The following is a 10,908-nucleotide window of genomic DNA, read 5'->3' on the forward strand; positions in this document are numbered from 1 at the left end:
AGTGAAACGGTATAGGGACAATCACCTGGTGGTAGTAATCGAAGTTACCATGACTGTGGACTACGTGAACAGCATTGCGGATCAGTTGATTCCCTTAGTGGCCGATGGCAATACCGGCGGCAAGATAATCGCCCGTCTCAACAGGCCATAATCGTGCTACAGTGGTTTCAGGAGTGAGACAGTGAACTCACGATCCAGGCAACACTCAAACGCTGAGGGGTCGGATCTCACAGAAACCAACGTAATATGTGATAAAGTGACGATGAATTCACAGTTTACCACAGAGAGACAAGCACAAAGAGCCACTTAACACTAAAAGACAGCGCGTAAAACAGCTGTTAAGACACTCTCCGTCCTTACCCAATGCCGCTGCTTCTCTGTGCTAATGACGCAGGCCACATTTCTGTAGCTTAATTGCTGTTTCCTCGGGATTTCTGGTAAATTGCCCCATTTCACCACTACGAGAGAACGTTAATCTAAACATTTTAATGAAGTGCTTTGCGTAAAGGCGCAACATCCAAAATCTTTTACAGCTACTCTACTGCAGTCCCATCTCTGTTGATAGTTGCACTATTAAAATTACAATAAAACAGAACACAGGAAATTACTCGGTTGAATTTTACCATCTAACCCAAATCAACAAAACACACACACACACACACACACACACACACACTTCCTCTTCGGTTATAAAAACTGCTGGAACTGTAACGATTTTTCCGATTACTATTATGAGAACTTCCTTAAATCGGCAAAGACCCAAGGGTGAATATTCTACATGCAAGATTGTGAAGTAAACATGTCACTGGATGTATCATGGTGTGACGAAGACCTATAACTTACCTTCTCTCTGCAAATATCTTGGAAGTTACCGTAGACAGATGTTTTACAATCAGGCAACGCTAACGATGGAAATCTGAGGGGTGGGATGGGGGAGGGGAAGGAGGTGTGTGTGAGGTGGGGCAGGTGAGTAGCTACAGCTCTTAGTGCTTAGGCCATTGGGCTTTCCAGATCTGTATTGTAGTGGGCACCGGATCAACACCAGTTACCTAAACATTGCGGCCGTAGCAACTTTACTGGCAACTGGAGTGGAGTTGGTTTGGGCACAGAGTTTGTCGAACCACGCTACCGATTTTGTACGATCAATTTGGCCCTTCATTTACTGCGTGCAACGGGTCAATGACCCCAGTAGAGTATTGCGTTGAAATGATTAGCAATGCAACATGTAGAACAGAATCCAAAACAATGGTGTCAGGATCTGTTCACTCTTCACAGAGGAGTTCAGCATCTCTCTGATGTCTGATAATCGTCGTGGGATTAGTGTGGAGGAAAATAGGTTTGAATACTCGTGTCATTACGCAGCTCGTCGAGTTCAGTCACTACGGGACTGAAGTTTTGGGCCCGTATCAACATATTGTCCGTCTCTACAGTCAACATTTCTTTGACGAGTTCCTCTTTCAAGAAGTTAACATACGAAATCCCGGTCAACCTCATGAACAATCGTGAGGCAAAATAAATCAAGTGGGATGGTGTGAGGTAGCTTTTACTATCTGTCTGACTGGATATGCTTGAAACCAGTTGAAACTTACACTGCGCCTCGAAGCAACCGTCTTCACACGGACGGGGCGTCGTCGGAAAGTGGATACGGCTTCAATAGAAAAGTCTTTCGCCTCGTGGACAGCATGCCACGAGCTCCAAGCATATTACAATGCACACGGCCGAACAACACGATACTGAATGCTACCCAGCAGTAGATTTTAACTTCACAGGTGTGCACTTTGATTCTGAAATGTTTGGAAAGTACGAGGTCTCGGCGGAAGCAAAGCTGTTGAGGGTGGGTCTTGAGTCGTGCTTGGATAGGTCAGCCGGTAGAGCACTTGCCTGCGAAAGACAAACGCCCCAGGATCAAGTCCCGGTCAGACACACAGTTTCAATCTGCCACGAAGTTTCGTTTTAAATAGTTCATTAGTCTGAGAGAAAGAGATTCATCCGGATGCAGACCAAGGTGTATATGAGAGTAGGTACACTCCTGATCGCGTGACTGCCAAGAGTGGAATGCAGCTGTACGAATCGTTCCATTGCAGCTAGCAGCGTAGTTTGGGAAATAAAGGGTACGATTCGGGTTTCGACCTCGAATATTTTCCAGCGGCCGTTACCTCTGAGTAGTCCTAAATGCTAATAACGAGCACAATCACCAAGTTTAGTGATAGGCACCAGCAGAGCATAAGTCCTAGTCGGAGTATCGTATATCAGAATTTCTTAGGACACAGTGAATCTTGCTATACATCCTCACCGGCCATATATTGACATTTGTCCTTTATGAACCTTGCATTCCGTCTCTAACGGCATCTACGTCACCTGAAAGTCGCGAGCCAACCACGAAGGAGAACCAACTCCAGAGGGGCTACCTCGTCTTGATCGACGTTTTCTTGCCCATACACTACCTTACCAAAAGTATCCGAACACCCCATGTAATGTGAAACTGGCCACTAGATGTCACGACAGGCGGACCTTCAATATAACACGAGGTGGAGAGAGTTGTGTCGGCTGTAGAGAGGCGGTAAAAGCAGAATGGTTTGGTCAAGAGGTCAGTGACTTCGACGTGGGCTTATCACTGGGTGTTACCCGAGTAACAAATCCATCTCTGGCACTTCAATCCTTCGGAAGTTGTCCCAGTTGACTTTTGATTATGTGAAGTGGAAACGCGAAGAAACAAGCACAGCTAAACCAAGACCTGAATGACCTCATGTACTGGTGAGCAGTGACCGTCAAGCATTGGGGAGGGTAGTTGTAAAAAGAAAGTAGCATTAAATCAGCGGAAGCAATCACTCGTGAGTTAAAAAGTGCCATCAGTAGTCCAACTAGCACAATGACTGTAGGCAGAGCGTTTAAAAGATTTGGGTATCATGGTCGAACGTCTCCTCGTAAGCCACACATTTCTGTAGTCACTGCTAAGCGACTCTTACGCCCTTTTCACACTGGGACACTGGTGGCGGTGACCAGCGACTGTTACCGATAGAGATACATTCACACCGGAACACTACACTGCCTCACCGAGCCACTGTGACCCAGCAGTGACTCACCCTCGCCACATGTGACTGACAAGGTCACTGTGTTCACAACAGTCACCGCCGGACATGCATTAGTTTCAATTGGAGTGTTCGCACTGGGACACAGATCACAGACACAGCGCTACAGACTTGCCAACCGACAGGCAGTAATTTATGAGACAGTGACGCGAAACATTCATTGTACATTATACTGTACACAATGTAGCCATGAGTTTAGATGTGACGTAACACGGGAGATTTTATAAGTGAAGCACGAAGTCGTCCTGCTATTTGAGATGTGAAAAGCGATGACTATAGCAACAAAATGATGAAAACGAATGTGTGGCAAGAAATTATAACGAAATTTGCGCCTGATTTCAATGAGAAGAGCATGGATGACAAAAACAAAATTGCTAAGTTGTATGTTCTTTTTTCAAATTTAGTACCTTATTTTTCGGACCATATAACGCTAGCGAAATTTAGTTGCTACCCCTGTACAAGTCCATTTCACTAACCAATCGGTTGGCAATACATGCGGTGTCTGACACCAGTGATCCAGGAGTGTTCACCACAGACACCGGTGACCATCACTGGCGACCGTCACCAATGTCCCAGTGTGAAACGGGCATTAAGGTGGTGTCAAGAGCGACGACAGTGGGCAGTGGATGACTGGAAACGAGTGATTTGCGTTGATGAATCATGCTATATCCTGGGCAATACGGCGGAAAGGTTTCGTTTTGGTGAATGCATGGAGAACGTTATCTGCCATCATGTGTAGCGCCAACAGTGAAGAACGCAGGAGATATTCCGGTAGGGGGGTGTTTTTCGTCTTTACGCTGTGGTCCCCCAATTGCGCGTATGGAAACTCTAAATTCGCAAGGGCAATGACACATTTCAAAGAATTTTGTACTGCGTAGAGAGGAGTAACAGTTCACAGACGATTTAATTTGCACGACAAGGCTCCTGAAATGAACTGACCTGCCAAGAGCCCTGATCTGAACCCAATGCAACGCCACTCAGATGATTTAGAATGTTGACATCGCTTCAGAAGACTCCAACGTCCAACATCAATACCGTCTCTCGTTTCGACTTCGGTGAAGAATGGGCTGCCATGCTTCCACAGATATTCACACATATCATTGCAAGTTTCAAGCCGTCATAAAGGCGAAGCGTGGGCACATTCCAAATTTATGTCCACTAATAGGTGTCAGGATACTTTTGATCGCACAGACTACTTTCATAATTCAGACTACTACTTTCATCTGCAAATTTGGGCCGGCCGCGGTGGTCTAGCGGTTCTAGGCGCTCAGTCCGGAACCGCGGGACTGCTACGGTCGCAGGTTCGAATCCTGCCTCGGGCATGGATGTGTGTGATGTCCTTAGGTTAGTTAGGTTTAAGTAGTTCTAAGTTCTAGGGGACTGATGACCACAGATGTTAAGTCCCATAGACGAATACTGGTTGCATAACTACAACCGCGAGACAAAGGAGCATAGCAAGCTATGGAAACACGAGGATTCACCAGCCCCGAAAAGTCCAAGACGCAACTAACTGGGAAAGCTTCTTTGGTAAAGATACTAAGGGCAAAACGTCACGCGAGAATACTACCGTCTTCGCGGAGGCTGTTTAAGACGAAGCGGCAAGGAAAAAAGTTGCCCAAGGAGTGATTTTCGCCAAACACAACGTCCTACCTCGTTCTGCACAGTACCAGAAAAAACCAAACACTACATGACGACCCCTAATAAGAAACAGAAATGTTACTAGCAGACGAATCGATCGTCAGAACACAGTATGCGGACTGAACGAGATACAGTACCCCCACCCTCACTCCTCATTTATGTATCGTCGACGGGGCGAGGTTAATTTTGACTGACGGAAGAGGAAAAGTATGAGGATAAGAAGGACGAGAGTTAATAACAGATGGAATAGAAACGCAATAAAATACACCAGTACATCCCGGTTATTTAAAGAATAGAATTCACATGTATAAAACAATTTCCAACGTCTGACTACTTTACAAATAACTTAATGTCTTAAATACCTGACGTTAAGCATATAAGGGAAAAAAGTTTAGAAAAGGTTCGAAATTACGTTGAAAGTTGGTTGGGAGTCGCTAAGTGCTTACACTCTCAAATACTGGATTTTAAGTAAACCCTAGTTTTTCACTCAGCTCAATACTCATGACTTGTCAAATATCCTGAACTGTATGTCTTAAATGATGATTTTGGTGGTACATTCTGTGGCATCTGTGCATAAAATCTGCAAATCGTGTTGCGAATAGTAAGTAGTATCCGCCATGCCTGATGAACATATTTCCTTATCGTAATTTGTGTGTGTGTGTGTGTGGGGGGGGGGGGGGGTTGGACGAGAAGAAATAATAAATTGTGTGTTCAATGAGTTGGAAGTCTACAAGTGCTTTCATTCTCAAATATTGCATGGATGTAATCTGGATATTTGCGCGTGGTTGAGTTACGCTGATTTAAGAGCAGTTAGAACGGAAGAAATTTTTTTCACGTTTTCGGATTTTTATCTCATTATAAAACTTGCAATTTTCCAAATAGAACGATATATGTATCACTTATAAACTCACATGGGAAGTATTTAATTTTTTTAAGTATAATCTACACCAGTTAAAAATGTTAAAATTTTTACGTGCATTACTTCAAGATCTAATAAAATCTGTAATTTTTTATATAGAATGCTGTGGATTGCTGAGTTATAAAGATTGAATTACGTGTTTGTATTGGTAGCACTGTCAGAAACAGTATCGTATCGTTTCATAGCATATACACAAAAACTGAAGTATGACGCCAAAACTAAGTGTTTTTAAGAAACGTAGGTTTCATGGTAATACATTTTCGAATAAAGGGAAACAGTGTGTTCAACATGTGGCGTCTGAAGTTACACGCAATGAAATACAGGCAAAGTCGTCAGTATCTAGAGAAACACCCATTAGTGCTTCGAAGATTAAAATAAAACGTTGTGATACACAGTTTTCTCAAAACGAAAGTGATGTAAATGGTAGGTTAGGTCATACTGTGATAGATTTACACATCCTAACAAGGGTGTTAAGTGAACGTGTGTGTTGTAAATATGTGGAGGGACAGTTAGTTTACATGAAGACTGTGAGGTATCAAATGGACTAGCCAGGAAATTTATCATTAATTGTGCCAGTTATAAATATGTTCATTCATTTTGGAATTCTGATAAGTGTAAAATGTTAGGTGGTTTTATGGATTGAGAGCTATTGGCAAAGGACACACTGCAGCAGAAACAATGTGTACCGTTATGAATACGCCTCGCCCACCTTGTTAAATCGACAAGTATGCAGGATTTATTGGAGCTGCTGTGGAATCTGTTGCATGTCGAGCTGTTGAAATAAATGATGGTGGTGACTGACATACCAGCAGCTTTTAATGGCACTTGGCAGACGCGCTGCTACAGTTCTAAGAATTCTGTTGCTACGGTGACCAGTGTGGATACTGGAAAGGTAATAGATTTCCCGGCATTGTTATAAGTGTAAATCAGGGAAAACTGGGGGCATATCTGTGACAGAAATTATGAAGGAATAAGTGGTGGTATGAAGGCCTCTGCAGCTATTCAAATTCTTAGTCGATTTGTGAACGACAGGTGTGTTACACTAAGTACTTAGGTGATTGAGACTCAAACGCATATAACACTGTAGTAGCCGCTCAGCCTTATGGTGAGAAGATTATCCCCAAACTGGAATGTGTTGGTCATGTCCAGAAAAGGATGGGCACCAGGAAGAGGAAGTTGAAACAAAGTTTGAGAAATGAGAAACTTTCTGATGGTAAAACCATAAAAGGCACGCTGACAGACAAAATGATTGATGAACTACAGCAGTATTGTGGGATGGCCATTAGAAACAATACTGAAGATTTGTTTGAAGCAGGCAGTATGGGCTACCTTCTTCAGCAGACTGTCAACTGATGAAAACAGCAGACTGTCAACTGATGAAAAACCAGGACACCACCTTTTCCCTCCTGGACCAGATTCATGGTGCAATTACCGCAATGCCCACTACTCAAACAGTTCATACAGCCATAAATATTCAATCCCAGCAGCAGTCATTGGTATCATAAAACCTGTTTACAGAGATCTGGAAAATCCCGAATTACTGAAGAAGAGTGTGCATGGTCAGATTAAAAAACCCAATGAGTCGTTCAATAATCTTACCTGGACTCGCTTAGCAAAAAATGTTTTTGTAGAAATGAAGACACAAAGGCGGGGGGGGGGGGGGGGGGTCAGTGATGCTGTTATTGCTTTTAATGATGGCAACTTTGGTAGGGTTAAAGTGCTACAGCAAACGGGAATTAATACTGGAGCAAACTGCATCAGAGAACTTGAACGGATGGATAAGGTTCGCATTGACAAAGCAGAGCAAGCAGCACAGTTGGCCACTAAGGAGTCTAGAAAGAAGAAAATATTTAGACAAAGATCAAGAGGATGATATATAGTATGGTGCAGGGTGCTTCTGAGTGACTAAAAATAAAAAATTGAGCATATATTGAGTTAAAGTCTTTTGAAACTTTAGAAGCCGTTCCTGAAAATTTACATTTTCTATTGCATTTTCCCCTAAATCTGTGAAACCACTTCGAGTAGAGTATTCAAATTTTCAGGTAATAATAACATACATACCCTGAGTCTACTGAACTAAAAGAATAACATAATGTTACGTATCATTAAAAATTATTTAGGATAACGTACATAAAAAGTACACAAAATTTTAACCGTGTAATTAAAAAATTACATTTCCGAAAGCAGTGGCTGGAATGTAATTATTGTACTTCAGTAGACTCAGAACATAGAGTTTAATGTCCTGTAAAAGTTTCATGTCAGTGGCTACTGTGGTTCCTGAAATACAGGGTTCAAATGGTTCAAATGGCTCTGAGCACTATGGGACTCAACTGCTGAGGTCATAAGTCCCTTAGAACTTAGAACTACTTAAACCTAACTAACCTAAGAACAACACACACATTCGAACCTGCGACCGTAGCGGAAATACAGGGAAGCCAAGTCACTAAATTTAACATTGTCGGGATAGGACGTCCCAACTCCTATATATACGCAGTTTTCAACTTCGATACTTGTCTTAAGCGTCCAACAAAACATTATGCCTCTTGATGAATAGATTGTAACAAGATTCTAAATTTTACAAGTTTGATCTATAATTATATGAAATGTCCGACAGTCAAATTTTTGTTGGCCCTGGAAGCAGATAGGCAACCTGCAGCTGGAATTGGCATCATGAACCACGAACCGAATTATCCGTTTAGTAATAAGGATTGTACCTTCTGCTCTTACGTAGACGGGAAACAGCAATAAAGCTGTCACGGTTCAACCCAGTTTTCCGCACCATGCGACACGATTCGAGTGCGCAGTGCAGCAGCAATAGCGATAGATCGATGCTAGGGGTGTTCTTACGCAACGCGACCCGCAGCGGCAGCGTGATTCGCCTGCAGCAGCTGCAGTAGCGCAGGACTCCGCCGCTGCGACGCCGCAACGGTCACCGCTAACTTGTCACGCACGCGCCGCAACCCGGCAGCCCGAGAACGGCCGCTCGGCCGCTCAACTCAAATGTGCGAAAATTAACACCAGTGCGAAACGCCTCCGCCTGCGCACGGTGCGCTGGCTCACATCGCTGGGACTGTCAGACAAAAACTGTTTCGAGCACATCTCTCGTAAAAATTACTCTTCATACTGTCAATGCTACATATTTCGAGCTCGAATTCATCGGCAGTCCGCATTTCAAATGTTGCTGCTGTTATTTTTTGACGGCATCAGCCGTCTACGGACCACGCTGCTACTACTACCACTACTTCCTGGCAGATTAAAACTGTGTGCCGGACCAAGTCTCGAACACGGGACCTTTGCCTTTCGCGAGAAGTTGGGAAGGTAGGAGACGAGATACTGACAGAACTAAAGCTGTGGGGACAGGGCGAGAGTCGTGCTTGGGTAGCTCAGATGGTAGAGCACTTGCCCGCGAAAGGCAAAGGTCCCGAGTTCGAGTCTCGGTCCGGCGCACAGTTTTAATCTGCTAGGAAGTTTCATATCAGCGTACACTCCGCTGCAGAGTGAAAATCTCATTCTACTACTACTATTACTCAGTCAGGCGCCTGAACTTTAGAAAACAATCCTCTGATGTCTGATCTTATGTGGATTTGTATACACTTCATAGTCGTGTCGACTTCTGAATTCATCGTTTTCTTCTACTCGATTTCACTGTACAGCGGAAAGCAGAGCTTCCATTATGCACGGGGGGGGGGGGGGGTGAAAACGATACCAACAGCTCGTAGAATGTGGAGTGAATGCTTAACGAATAACTTAACAGTTTACATTATAGTTTACTTAGCTTTGTCTTTAAGCTACGTGAATGGGCGCCAGACTAAGTGTCTTCCTGTGTGATCTCGTCTCAAATCCCTAGAACGATTTCTATCAAATTTGGCGCACGAACAATAAACTTCAGGAGTATCAGCACTATTGGGTGTTTCAACCTCCTAGTTACAACAGAACAGATTGGCCAGAAACACGCTGCACTGCAAGACAAGTGTGTTCCGTGGGACTAGTATCGCCCTGACGTATCGCCCTCCTTTGCACAGGAGCCTACAGGTCAGGAGCAAGAAACAGTTTTCCAGCCCCTACCATAGGCAAGCTGTGGGAGCAGTATCGACCTGCTTTATCGATCTATTTTGCAGGGGCTACTTGTATGGATGGGCACGACTGAGCGGAGAGGAGGGAATGAGCAGAGGGAGGGGGGGGATGAGGTGTTCAGAGAAAGGGAGAGGAGGATAAACGGGAAAGGGAGGGAGAGAGGGAGGGAGAGAGAGAGAGAGAGAGAGAGAGAGAGAGAGAGAGAGAGAGAGAGAGAGACGGGTGGGGGGGAGAATGTGGAGATGCAGCAGAAGGCAGGTGGAAAGCATGTACGAGTGGTGAGCAGTAGAAATGGAAGAGGGGGAGGAAGAGAGGGACAGGTGGGATTGGGATTATGAGGTGCACAAGAGATGAGTGGAGGAAAAGAGGAACATAATCGGGGTGGAGGAGAAGCTGTCTGCAGTATACGTGTCGAAAAAGAAGCCGTTTGGGAAGATGCTAGTTAAATACATAAAATGCGGAGTGAATTATTTTTTTGCCTGTTTCGTGAGAAGTCGTGGCTACTCAGTAACCGAAGAACTAATTCGTGATACAGCATTAGGTTCAAATGGCTCTGAGCACTATGGGACTTAACATCTGTAGTCATCAGTCCCCTAGAACTTAGTACTACTTAAACCTAACTAACCTAAGGACATCACAAACATCCATGCCCGAGGCAGGATTCGAACCTGCGACCATAGCAGTCGCGCAGTTCCGGACTGAGCGCCTAGAACCGCTAGACCACCGCGGCCGGCACAGCATTAGGGATGAAGTTGTATATTCACCAAGCAGCTCTTTGTCAACGAAAAAGTCGTACATTATTTTCTGTTTACTTCCAACGTAGTATTTTAGAAATGACTTTTTCGCGGTGGACTTTAGCTCCTTTGTTTGTTTCATATGTTACCTGTTTAGCAATAGGGAAATATGAGGGTGGGAAGATTGAGGCGCTACGTTACGTTTCAGCGTGTTCTGTCACACAGTAGGGGAAAGCTCACCCTGGTTAAGTTATCGAGCAGGCAACATTCGTAGACCTACCGATTTCACGGAACGGCACATGGTCACGAAGCGTGGATACAGTGATATGAGTAGAAGCAGTATCGTGCTGCAGCGTCGAGGGAGAATGGTGATTAACATACTTGCCTTTGACTACTTATGTTTACTGCTTAATAGTTTGTACACGCCTCCAACTATACTGACAACATTATCAAC

Source organism: Schistocerca nitens, chromosome 6 (genome assembly GCF_023898315.1).
Source record: "Schistocerca nitens isolate TAMUIC-IGC-003100 chromosome 6, iqSchNite1.1, whole genome shotgun sequence".
Taxonomy (NCBI): Eukaryota; Metazoa; Arthropoda; class Insecta; order Orthoptera; family Acrididae; genus Schistocerca; species Schistocerca nitens.